Source organism: Pelophylax lessonae (genome assembly GCF_965119305.1).
Source record: "Pelophylax lessonae genome assembly, chromosome: 12".
Taxonomy (NCBI): domain Eukaryota; kingdom Metazoa; phylum Chordata; class Amphibia; order Anura; family Ranidae; genus Pelophylax; species Pelophylax lessonae.
Window position 1 is genome coordinate 133,607,589 of NC_138779.1, and position 14,414 is coordinate 133,622,002.

A 14,414-nucleotide genomic window follows, 5' to 3' on the forward strand; every position below is an offset into this window, starting at 1 on the left:
GAGGGAACTCCTTGCCTTCTCCTCCAGGCTCCCATGAAGGGGTCCGTGCAATACATTTCTTACTTTCTGTCTTCCAGCTTGAGCATGCACATCAGACGGGACCCATAGTTTACAGCTTAAAGCCCGAGACATTGGTCGCTCAGCCAACACATTCAGCTGGCCAGTTCTGCACACAATAATGATGTTCTGCTTTCATTTCTCCTCAGAATGAGGGCACACAACACTTCGCTGTTCTTCTTTTTCTTTTATGGTGCAAGAATGCGCCATCAGACAGAAGTAATTTTTTGGAGCTTAAAGTCCAAAAACACACACACAGCAAACACACTCCCTCACATTCACCCCAAAATCCACAGACATTAACACAGCAAATCCACACCCCCAGATTTCAAAATTAAAAAGCAACTCAAGTATAAATCTGAAAATGTCCTACCTTTTGAAGAGAATCAACTTCTTCCTTGCTTGTGCAGAGGAGATTCATCTAGCTCTTCTGAGGGAACTCCTTGCCTTCTCCTCCAGGCTCCGATGAAGAGGTCCATGCAACACATTTCTCACTTTCTGTCTTCAAGCTTGAGCATGCACATCAGACGGGACCCATAGTTTACAGCTTAAAGCCCGAGACATTGGTCGCTCAGCCAACACATTCAGCTGGCCAGTTCTGCACACAATAATGATGTGCTGCTTTCATTTCTCCTCAGAATGAGGGCACACAACACTTCGCTGTTCTTCTTTTTCTTTTATGGTGCAAGAATGCGCCATCAGACAGAAGTAATTTTTTGGAGCTTAAAGTCCAAAAACACACACAGCAAACACACTCCCTCACATTCACCCCAAAATCCACAGACATTAACACAGCAAATCCACACCCCCAGATTTCAAAATTAAAAAGAAACTCAGGTATAAATCTGAAAATGTCCTACCTTTTGAAGAGAATCAACTTCTTCCTTGCTTGTGCAGAGGAGATTCCTCTAGCTCTTCTGAGGGAACTCCTCGCCTTCTCCTCCAGGCTCCGATGAAGAGGTCCATGCAACACATTTCTCACTTTCTGTCTTCAAGCTTGAGCATGCACATCAGACGGGACCCATAGTTTACAGCTTAAAGCCCGAGACATTGGTCGCTCAGCCAACACATTCAGCTGGCCAGTTCTGCACACAATAATGATGTGCTGCTTTCATTTCTCCTCAGAATGAGGGCACACAACACTTCGCTGTTCTTCTTTTTCTTTTATGGTGCAAGAATGCGCCATCAGACAGAAGTAATTTTTTGGAGCTTAAAGTCCAAAAACACACACACAGCAAACACACTCCCTCACATTCACCCCAAAATCCACAGACATTAACACAGCAAATCCACACCCCCAGATTTCAAAATTAAAAAGCAACTCAAGTATAAATCTGAAAATGTCCTACCTTTTGAAGAGAATCAACTTCTTACTTGCTTGTGCAGAGGAGATTCATCTAGCTCTTCTGAGGGAACTCCTTGCCTTCTCCTCCAGGCTCCCATGAAGAGGTCCGTGCAACACATTTTTCACTTTCTGTCTTCAAGCTTGAGCATGCACATCCGACGGGACCAATAGTTTACAGCTTAAAGCCCGAGACATTGGTCGCTCAGCCAACACATTCAGCTGGCCAGTTCTGCACACAATAATGATGTTCTGCTTTAATTTCTCCTCAGAATGAGGGCACACAACACTTCGCTGTTCTTCTTTTTCTTTTATTGTGCAAGAATGAGCCATCAGACAGAAGTAATTTTTTGGAGCTTAAAGTCCAAAAACACACACACAGCAAACACACTCCCTCACATTCACCCCAAAATCCACAGACATTAACAAAGCAAATCCACACCCCCAGATTTCAAAATTAAAAAGCAACTCAAGTATAAATCTGAAAATGTCCTACCTTTAGAAGAGAATCAACTTCTTCCTTGCTTGTGCAGAGGAGATTCATCTAGCTCTTCTGAGGGAACTCCTCGCCTTCTCCTCCAGGCTCCGATGAAGAGGTCCATGCAACACATTTCTCACTTTCTGTCTTCAAGCTTGAGCATGCACATCAGACGGGACGCATAGTTTACAGCTTAAAGCCCGAGACATTGGTCGCTCAGCCAACACATTCAGCTGGCCAGTTCTGCACACAATAATGATGTGCTGCTTTCATTTCTCCTCAGAATGAGGGCACACAACACTTCGCTGTTCTTCTTTTTCTTTTATGGTGCAAGAATGCGCCATCAGACAGAAGTAATTTTTTGGAGCTTAAAGTCCAAAAACACACACACAGCAAACACACTCCCTCACATTCACCCCAAAATCCACAGACATTAACACAGCAAATCCACAACCCCAGATTTCAAAATTAAAAAGCAACTCAAGTATAAATCTGAAAATGTCCTACCTTTTGAAGAGAATCAACTTCTTCCTTGCTTGTGCAGAGGAGATTCATCTAGCTCTTCTGAGGGAACTCCTTGCCTTCTCCTCCAGGCTCCCATGAAGAGGTCCGTTCAACACATTTCTCACTTTCTGTCTTCAAGCTTGAGCATGCACATCAGATGGTACCCATAGTTTACAGCTTAAAGCCAGAGACATTGGTCGTTCAGCCAACAGATTCCGCTGGCCAGTTCTGCACATAATAATGATGTGCTGCTTTCATTTCTCCTCAGAATGAGGGCACACAACACTTCGCTGTTCTTCTTTTTCTTTTATTGTGCAAGAATGCGCCATCAGACAGAAGTAATTTTTTGGAGCTTAAAGTCCAAAAACACACACACAGCAAACACACTCCCTCACATTCACGCCAAAATCCACAGACATTAACACAGCAAATCCACACCCCCAGTCAAAATTAAAAAGCAACTCAAGTATAAATCTGAAAATGTCCTACCTTTAGAAGAGAATCAACTTCTTCCTTGCTTGTGCAGAGGAGATTCATCTAGCTCTTCTGAGGGAACTCCTCGCCTTCTCCTCCAGGCTCTGATGAAGAGGTCCATGCAACACATTTCTCACTTTCTGTCTTCAAGCTTGAGCATGCACATCAGACGGGACCCATAGTTTACAGCTTAAAGCTCGAGACATTGGTCGCTCAGCCAACACATTCCGCTGGCCAGTTCTGCACACAATAATGATGTGCTGCTTTCATTTCTCCTCAGAATGAGGGCACACAACACTTCGCTGTTCTTCTTTTTCTTTTATTGTGCAAGAATGCGCCATCAGACAGAAGTAATTTATTGGAGCTTAAAGTCCAAAAACACACACACAGCAAACACACTCCCTCACATTCACCCCCAAATCCACAGACATTAACACAGCAAATCCACACCCCCAGATTTGAAAATTAAAAAGCAACTCAAGTATAAATCTGAAAATGTCCTACCTTTTGAAGAGAATCAACTTCTTCCTTACTTGTGCAGAGGAGATTCATCTAGCTCTTCTGAGGGAACTCCTTGCCTTCTCCTCTAGGCTCCCATGAAGAGGTCCGTGCAATACATTTCTCACTTTCTGTCTTCAAGCTTGAGCATGCACATCAGACGGGACCCATAGTTTACAGCTTAAAGCCCGAGACATTGGTCCCTCAGCCAACACATTCATCTGGCCAGTTCTGCACACAATAATTATGTGCTGCTTTCATTTCTCCTCAGAATGAGGGCACACAACACTTCGCTGTTCTTCTTTTTCTTTTATTGTGCAAGAATGCGCCATCAGACAGAAGTAATTTATTGGAGCTTAAAGTCCAAAACACACACACAGCAAACACACTCCCTCACATTCACCCCAAAATCCACAGACATTAACACAGCAAATCCACACCCCCAGATTTCAAAATTAAAAAGCAACTCAAGTATAAATCTGAAAATGTCCTACCTTTTGAAGAGAATCAACTTTTTCCTTACTTGTGCAGAGGAGATTCATCTAGCTCTTCTGAGGGAACTCCTTGCCTTCTCCTCCAGGCTCCCATGAAGGGGTCCGTGCAATACATTTCTTACTTTCTGTCTTCGAGCTTGAGCATGCACATCAGACGGGACCCATAGTTTACAGCTTAAAGCCCGAGACATTGGTCGCTCAGCCAACACATTCAGCTGGCCAGTTCTGCACACAATAATGATGTTCTGCTTTCATTTCTCCTCAGAATGAGGGCACACAACACTTCGCTGTTCTTCTTTTTCTTTTATGGTGCAAGAATGCGCCATCAGACAGAAGTAATTTTTTGGAGCTTAAAGTCCAAAAACACACACACAGCAAACACACTCCCTCACATTCACCCCAAAATCCACAGACATTAACACAGCAAATCCACACCCCCAGATTTCAAAATTAAAAAGCAACTCAAGTATAAATCTGAAAATGTCCTACCTTTTGAAGAGAATCAACTTCTTCCTTGCTTGTGCAGAGGAGATTCATCTAGCTCTTCTGAGGGAACTCCTTGCCTTCTCCTCCAGGCTCCGATGAAGAGGTCCATGCAACACATTTCTCACTTTCTGTCTTCAAGCTTGAGCATGCACATCAGACGGGACCCATAGTTTACAGCTTAAAGCCCGAGACATTGGTCGCTCAGCCAACACATTCAGCTGGCCAGTTCTGCACACAATAATGATGTGCTGCTTTCATTTCTCCTCAGAATGAGGGCACACAACACTTCGCTGTTCTTCTTTTTCTTTTATGGTGCAAGAATGCGCCATCAGACAGAAGTAATTTTTTGGAGCTTAAAGTCCAAAAACACACACACAGCAAACACACTCCCTCACATTCACCCCAAAATCCACAGACATTAACACAGCAAATCCACACCCCCAGATTTCAAAATTAAAAAGAAACTCAGGTATAAATCTGAAAATGTCCTACCTTTTGAAGAGAATCAACTTCTTCCTTGCTTGTGCAGAGGAGATTCCTCTAGCTCTTCTGAGGGAACTCCTCGCCTTCTCCTCCAGGCTCCGATGAAGAGGTCCATGCAACACATTTCTCACTTTCTGTCTTCAAGCTTGAGCATGCACATCAGACGGGACCCATAGTTTACAGCTTAAAGCCCGAGACATTGGTCGCTCAGCCAACACATTCAGCTGGCCAGTTCTGCACACAATAATGATGTGCTGCTTTCATTTCTCCTCAGAATGAGGGCACACAACACTTCGCTGTTCTTCTTTTTCTTTTATGGTGCAAGAATGCGCCATCAGACAGAAGTAATTTTTTGGAGCTTAAAGTCCAAAAACACACACACAGCAAACACACTCCCTCACATTCACCCCAAAATCCACAGACATTAACACAGCAAATCCACACCCCCAGATTTCAAAATTAAAAAGCAACTCAAGTATAAATCTGAAAATGTCCTACCTTTTGAAGAGAATCAACTTCTTACTTGCTTGTGCAGAGGAGATTCATCTAGCTCTTCTGAGGGAACTCCTTGCCTTCTCCTCCAGGCTCCCATGAAGAGGTCCGTGCAACACATTTTTCACTTTCTGTCTTCAAGCTTGAGCATGCACATCCGACGGGACCAATAGTTTACAGCTTAAAGCCCGAGACATTGGTCGCTCAGCCAACACATTCAGCTGGCCAGTTCTGCACACAATAATGATGTTCTGCTTTAATTTCTCCTCAGAATGAGGGCACACAACACTTCGCTGTTCTTCTTTTTCTTTTATTGTGCAAGAATGAGCCATCAGACAGAAGTAATTTTTTGGAGCTTAAAGTCCAAAAACACACACACAGCAAACACACTCCCTCACATTCACCCCAAAATCCACAGACATTAACAAAGCAAATCCACACCCCCAGATTTCAAAATTAAAAAGCAACTCAAGTATAAATCTGAAAATGTCCTACCTTTAGAAGAGAATCAACTTCTTCCTTGCTTGTGCAGAGGAGATTCATCTAGCTCTTCTGAGGGAACTCCTCGCCTTCTCCTCCAGGCTCCGATGAAGAGGTCCATGCAACACATTTCTCACTTTCTGTCTTCAAGCTTGAGCATGCACATCAGACGGGACGCATAGTTTACAGCTTAAAGCCCGAGACATTGGTCGCTCAGCCAACACATTCAGCTGGCCAGTTCTGCACACAATAATGATGTGCTGCTTTCATTTCTCCTCAGAATGAGGGCACACAACACTTCGCTGTTCTTCTTTTTCTTTTATGGTGCAAGAATGCGCCATGAGACAGAAGTAATTTTTTGGAGCTTAAAGTCCAAAAACACACACACAGCAAACACACTCCCTCACATTCACCCCAAAATCCACAGACATTAACACAGCAAATCCACAACCCCAGATTTCAAAATTAAAAAGCAACTCAAGTATAAATCTGAAAATGTCCTACCTTTTGAAGAGAATCAACTTCTTCCTTGCTTGTGCAGAGGAGATTCATCTAGCTCTTCTGAGGGAACTCCTTGCCTTCTCCTCCAGGCTCCCATGAAGAGGTCCGTGCAACACATTTCTCACTTTCTGTCTTCAAGCTTGAGCATGCACATCAGATGGTACCCATAGTTTACAGCTTAAAGCCAGAGACATTGGTCGTTCAGCCAACACATTCCGCTGGCCAGTTCTGCACATAATAATGATGTGCTGCTTTCATTTCTCCTCAGAATGAGGGCACACAACACTTCGCTGTTCTTCTTTTTCTTTTATTGTGCAAGAATGCGCCATCAGACAGAAGTAATTTTTTGGAGCTTAAAGTCCAAAAACACACACACAGCAAACACACTCCCTCACATTCACGCCAAAATCCACAGACATTAACACAGCAAATCCACACCCCCAGTCAAAATTAAAAAGCAACTCAAGTATAAATCTGAAAATGTCCTACCTTTAGAAGAGAATCAACTTCTTCCTTGCTTGTGCAGAGGAGATTCATCTAGCTCTTCTGAGGGAACTCCTCGCCTTCTCCTCCAGGCTCTGATGAAGAGGTCCATGCAACACATTTCTCACTTTCTGTCTTCAAGCTTGAGCATGCACATCAGACGGGACCCATAGTTTACAGCTTAAAGCTCGAGACATTGGTCGCTCAGCCAACACATTCCGCTGGCCAGTTCTGCACACAATAATGATGTGCTGCTTTCATTTCTCCTCAGAATGAGGGCACACAACACTTCGCTGTTCTTCTTTTTCTTTTATTGTGCAAGAATGCGCCATCAGACAGAAGTAATTTATTGGAGCTTAAAGTCCAAAAACACACACACAGCAAACACACTCCCTCACATTCACCCCCAAATCCACAGACATTAACACAGCAAATCCACACCCCCAGATTTGAAAATTAAAAAGCAACTCAAGTATAAATCTGAAAATGTCCTACCTTTTGAAGAGAATCAACTTCTTCCTTACTTGTGCAGAGGAGATTCATCTAGCTCTTCTGAGGGAACTCCTTGCCTTCTCCTCTAGGCTCCCATGAAGAGGTCCGTGCAATACATTTCTCACTTTCTGTCTTCAAGCTTGAGCATGCACATCAGACGGGACCCATAGTTTACAGCTTAAAGCCCGAGACATTGGTCCCTCAGCCAACACATTCATCTGGCCAGTTCTGCACACAATAATTATGTGCTGCTTTCATTTCTCCTCAGAATGAGGGCACACAACACTTCGCTGTTCTTCTTTTTCTTTTATTGTGCAAGAATGCGCCATCAGACAGAAGTAATCTATTGGAGCTTAAAGTCCAAAAACACACACACAGCAAACACACTCCCTCACATTCACCCCAAAATCCACAGACATTAACACAGCAAATCCACACCCCCAGATTTCAAAATTAAAAAGCAACTCAAGTATAAATCTGAAAATGTCCTACCTTTTGAAGAGAATCAACTTTTTCCTTACTTGTGCAGAGGAGATTCATCTAGCTCTTCTGAGGGAACTCCTTGCCTTCTCCTCCAGGCTCCCATGAAGAGGTCCGTGCAATACATTTCTTACATTCTGTCTTCGAGCTTGAGCATGCACATCAGACGGGACCCATAGTTTACAGCTTAAAGCCCGAGACATTGGTCGCTCAGCCAACACATTCAGCTGGCCAGTTCTGCACACAATAATGATGTTCTGCTTTCATTTCTCCTCAGAATGAGGGCACACAACACTTCGCTGTTCTTCTTTTTCTTTTATTGTGCAAGAATGCGCCATCAGACAGAAGTAATTTATTGGAGCTTAAAGTTCAAAAACACACACACAGCAAACACACTCCCTCACATTCACCCCAAAATCCACAGACATTATCACAGCAAATCCACACCCCCAGATTTGAAAGTTAAAAAGCAACTCAAGTATAAATCTGAAAATGTCCTACCTTTTGAAGAGAATCAACTTCTTCCTTGCTTGTGCAGAGGAGATTCATCTAGCTCTTCTGAGGGAACTCCTCGCCTTCTCCTCCAGGCTCCGATGAAGAGGTCCATGCAACACATTTCTCACTTTCTGTCTTCAAGGTTGAGCATGCACATCAGACGGGACCCATAGTTTACAGCTTAAAGCTCGAGACATTGATCGCTCAGCCAACACATTCAGCTGGCCAGTTCTGCACACAATAATGATGTTCTGCTTTCATTTCTCCTCAGAATGAGGGCACACAACACTTCGCTGTTCTTCTTTTTCTTTTATTGTGCAAGAATGAGCCATCAGACAGAAGTAATTTTTTGGAGCTTAAAGTCCAAAAACACACACACAGCAAACACACTCCCTCACATTCACCCCAAAATCCACAGACATTAACACAGCAAATCCACACCCCCAGATTTCAAAATTAAAAAGCAACTCAAGTATAAATCTGAAAATGTCCTACCTTTTGAAGAGAATCAACTTTTTCCTTACTTGTGCAGAGGAGATTCATCTAGCTCTTCTGAGGGAACTCCTTGCCTTCTCCTCCAGGCTCCCATGAAGAGGTCCGTGCAACACATTTTTCACTTTCTGTCTTCAAGCTTGAGCATGCACATCCGACGGGACCAATAGCTTAAAGCCCGAGACATTGGTCGCTCAGCCAACACATTCAGCTGGCCAGTTCTGCACACAATAATGATGTTCTGCTTTCATTTCTCCTCAGAATGAGGGCACACAACACTTCGCTGTTCTTCTTTTTCTTTTATTGTGCAAGAATGCGCCATCAGACAGAAGTAATTTATTGGAGCTTAAAGTTCAAAAACACACACACAGCAAACACACTCCCTCACATTCACCCCAAAATCCACAGACATTATCACAGCAAATCCACACCCCCAGATTTGAAAATTAAAAAGCAACTCAAGTATAAATCTGAAAATGTCCTACCTTTTGAAGAGAATCAACTTCTTCCTTGCTTGTGCAGAGGAGATTCATCTAGCTCTTCTGAGGGAACTCCTCGCCTTCTCCTCCAGGCTCCGATGAAGAGGTCCATGCAACACATTTCTCACTTTCTGTCTTCAAGGTTGAGCATGCACATCAGACGGGACCCATAGTTTACAGCTTAAAGCTCGAGACATTGATCGCTCAGCCAACACATTCAGCTGGCCAGTTCTGCACACAATAATGATGTGCTGCTTTCATTTCTCCTCAGAATGAGGGCACACAACACTTCGCTGTTCTTCTTTTTCTTTTATGGTGCAAGAATGCGCCATCAGACAGAAGTAATTTTTTGGAGCTTAAAGTCCAAAAACACACACACAGCAAACACACTCCCTCACATTCACCCCAAAATCCACAGACATTAACACAGCAAATCCACACCCCCAGATTTCAAAATTAAAAAGCAACTCAAGTATAAATCTGAAAATGTCCTACCTTTTGAAGAGAATCAACTTCTTACTTGCTTGTGCAGAGGAGATTCATCTAGCTCTTCTGAGGGAACTCCTTGCCTTCTCCTCCAGGCTCCCATGAAGAGGTCCGTGCAACACATTTTTCACTTTCTGTCTTCAAGCTTGAGCATGCACATCCGACGGGACCAATAGTTTACAGCTTAAAGCCCGAGACATTGGTCGCTCAGCCAACACATTCAGCTGGCCAGTTCTGCACACAATAATGATGTTCTGCTTTCATTTCTCCTCAGAATGAGGGCACACAACACTTCGCTGTTCTTCTTTTTCTTTTATTGTGCAAGAATGAGCCATCAGACAGAAGTAATTTTTTGGAGCTTAAAGTCCAAAAACACACACACAGCAAACACACTCCCTCACATTCACCCCAAAATCCACAGACATTAACACAGCAAATCCACACCCCCAGATTTCAAAATTAAAAAGCAACTCAAGTATAAATCTGAAAATGTCCTACCTTTAGAAGAGAATCAACTTCTTCCTTGCTTGTGCAGAGGAGATTCATCTAGCTCTTCTGAGGGAACTCCTCGCCTTCTCCTCCAGGCTCCGATGAAGAGGTCCATGCAACACATTTCTCACTTTCTGTCTTCAAGCTTGAGCATGCACATCAGACGGGACCCATAGTTTACAGCTTAAAGCTCGAGACATTGGTCGCTCAGCCAACACATTCCGCTGGCCAGTTCTGCACACAATAATGATGTGCTGCTTTCATTTCTACTCAGAATGAGGGCACACAACACTTCGCTGTTCTTCTTTTTCTTTTATTGTGCAAGAATGCGCCATCAGACAGAAGTAATTTATTGGAGCTTAAAGTCCAAAAACACACACACAGCAAACACACTCCCTCACATTCACCCCCAAATCCACAGACATTAATACAGCAAATCCACACCCCCAGATTTGAAAATTAAAAAGCAACTCAAGTATAAATCTGAAAATGTCCTACCTTTTGAAGAGAATCAACTTCTTCCTTGCTTGTGCAGAGGAAATTCCTCTAGCTCTTCTGAGGGAACTCCTCGCCTTCTCCTCCAGGCTCCAATGAAGAGGTCCATGCAACACATTTCTCACTTTCTGTCTTCAAGGTTGAGCATGCACATCAGACGGGACCCATAGTTTACAGCTTAAAGCTCGAGACATTGATCGCTCAGCCAACACATTCAGCTGGCCAGTTCTGCACACAATAATGATGTGCTGCTTTCATTTCTCCTCAGAATGAGGGCACACAACACTTCGCTGTTCTTCTTTTTCTTTTATGGTGCAAGAATGCGCCATCAGACAGAAGTAATTTTTTGGAGCTTAAAGTCCAAAAACACACACACAGCAAACACACTCCCTCACATTCACCCCAAAATCCACAGACATTAACACAGCAAATCCACACCCCCAGATTTCAAAATTAAAAAGCAACTCAAGTATAAATCTGAAAATGTCCTACCTTTTGAAGAGAATCAACTTCTTACTTGCTTGTGCAGAGGAGATTCATCTAGCTCTTCTGAGGGAACTCCTTGCCTTCTCCTCCAGGCTCCCATGAAGAGGTCCGTGCAACACATTTTTCACTTTCTGTCTTCAAGCTTGAGCATGCACATCCGACGGGACCAATAGTTTACAGCTTAAAGCCCGAGACATTGGTCGCTCAGCCAACACATTCAGCTGGCCAGTTCTGCACACAATAATGATGTTCTGCTTTCATTTCTCCTCAGAATGAGGGCACACAACACTTCGCTGTTCTTCTTTTTCTTTTATTGTGCAAGAATGAGCCATCAGACAGAAGTAATTTTTTGGAGCTTAAAGTCCAAAAACACACACACAGCAAACACACTCCCTCACATTCACCCCAAAATCCACAGACATTAACAAAGCAAATCCACACCCCCAGATTTCAAAATTAAAAAGCAACTCAAGTATAAATCTGAAAATGTCCTACCTTTAGAAGAGAATCAACTTCTTCCTTGCTTGTGCAGAGGAGATTCATCTAGCTCTTCTGAGGGAACTCCTCGCCTTCTCCTCCAGGCTCCGATGAAGAGGTCCATGCAACACATTTCTCACTTTCTGTCTTCAAGCTTGAGCATGCACATCAGACGGGACGCATAGTTTACAGCTTAAAGCCCGAGACATTGGTCGCTCAGCCAACACATTCAGCTGGCCAGTTCTGCACACAATAATGATGTGCTGCTTTCATTTCTCCTCAGAATGAGGGCACACAACACTTCGCTGTTCTTCTTTTTCTTTTATGGTGCAAGAATGCGCCATGAGACAGAAGTAATTTTTTGGAGCTTAAAGTCCAAAAACACACACACAGCAAACACACTCCCTCACATTCACCCCAAAATCCACAGACATTAACACAGCAAATCCACAACCCCAGATTTCAAAATTAAAAAGCAACTCAAGTATAAATCTGAAAATGTCCTACCTTTTGAAGAGAATCAACTTCTTCCTTGCTTGTGCAGAGGAGATTCATCTAGCTCTTCTGAGGGAACTCCTTGCCTTCTCCTCCAGGCTCCCATGAAGAGGTCCGTGCAACACATTTCTCACTTTCTGTCTTCAAGCTTGAGCATGCACATCAGATGGTACCCATAGTTTACAGCTTAAAGCCAGAGACATTGGTCGTTCAGCCAACACATTCCGCTGGCCAGTTCTGCACATAATAATGATGTGCTGCTTTCATTTCTCCTCAGAATGAGGGCACACAACACTTCGCTGTTCTTCTTTTTCTTTTATTGTGCAAGAATGCGCCATCAGACAGAAGTAATTTTTTGGAGCTTAAAGTCCAAAAACACACACACAGCAAACACACTCCCTCACATTCACGCCAAAATCCACAGACATTAACACAGCAAATCCACACCCCCAGTCAAAATTAAAAAGCAACTCAAGTATAAATCTGAAAATGTCCTACCTTTAGAAGAGAATCAACTTCTTCCTTGCTTGTGCAGAGGAGATTCATCTAGCTCTTCTGAGGGAACTCCTCGCCTTCTCCTCCAGGCTCTGATGAAGAGGTCCATGCAACACATTTCTCACTTTCTGTCTTCAAGCTTGAGCATGCACATCAGACGGGACCCATAGTTTACAGCTTAAAGCTCGAGACATTGGTCGCTCAGCCAACACATTCCGCTGGCCAGTTCTGCACACAATAATGATGTGCTGCTTTCATTTCTCCTCAGAATGAGGGCACACAACACTTCGCTGTTCTTCTTTTTCTTTTATTGTGCAAGAATGCGCCATCAGACAGAAGTAATTTATTGGAGCTTAAAGTCCAAAAACACACACACAGCAAACACACTCCCTCACATTCACCCCCAAATCCACAGACATTAACACAGCAAATCCACACCCCCAGATTTGAAAATTAAAAAGCAACTCAAGTATAAATCTGAAAATGTCCTACCTTTTGAAGAGAATCAACTTCTTCCTTACTTGTGCAGAGGAGATTCATCTAGCTCTTCTGAGGGAACTCCTTGCCTTCTCCTCTAGGCTCCCATGAAGAGGTCCGTGCAATACATTTCTCACTTTCTGTCTTCAAGCTTGAGCATGCACATCAGACGGGACCCATAGTTTACAGCTTAAAGCCCGAGACATTGGTCCCTCAGCCAACACATTCATCTGGCCAGTTCTGCACACAATAATTATGTGCTGCTTTCATTTCTCCTCAGAATGAGGGCACACAACACTTCGCTGTTCTTCTTTTTCTTTTATTGTGCAAGAATGCGCCATCAGACAGAAGTAATCTATTGGAGCTTAAAGTCCAAAAACACACACACAGCAAACACACTCCCTCACATTCACCCCAAAATCCACAGACATTAACACAGCAAATCCACACCCCCAGATTTCAAAATTAAAAAGCAACTCAAGTATAAATCTGAAAATGTCCTACCTTTTGAAGAGAATCAACTTTTTCCTTACTTGTGCAGAGGAGATTCATCTAGCTCTTCTGAGGGAACTCCTTGCCTTCTCCTCCAGGCTCCCATGAAGAGGTCCGTGCAATACATTTCTTACATTCTGTCTTCGAGCTTGAGCATGCACATCAGACGGGACCCATAGTTTACAGCTTAAAGCCCGAGACATTGGTCGCTCAGCCAACACATTCAGCTGGCCAGTTCTGCACACAATAATGATGTTCTGCTTTCATTTCTCCTCAGAATGAGGGCACACAACACTTCGCTGTTCTTCTTTTTCTTTTATTGTGCAAGAATGCGCCATCAGACAGAAGTAATTTATTGGAGCTTAAAGTTCAAAAACACACACACAGCAAACACACTCCCTCACATTCACCCCAAAATCCACAGACATTATCACAGCAAATCCACACCCCCAGATTTGAAAATTAAAAAGCAACTCAAGTATAAATCTGAAAATGTCCTACCTTTTGAAGAGAATCAACTTCTTCCTTGCTTGTGCAGAGGAGATTCATCTAGCTCTTCTGAGGGAACTCCTCGCCTTCTCCTCCAGGCTCCGATGAAGAGGTCCATGCAACACATTTCTCACTTTCTGTCTTCAAGGTTGAGCATGCACATCAGACGGGACCCATAGTTTACAGCTTAAAGCTCGAGACATTGATCGCTCAGCCAACACATTCAGCTGGCCAGTTCTGCACACAATAATGATGTTCTGCTTTCATTTCTCCTCAGAATGAGGGCACACAACACTTCGCTGTTCTTCTTTTTCTTTTATTGT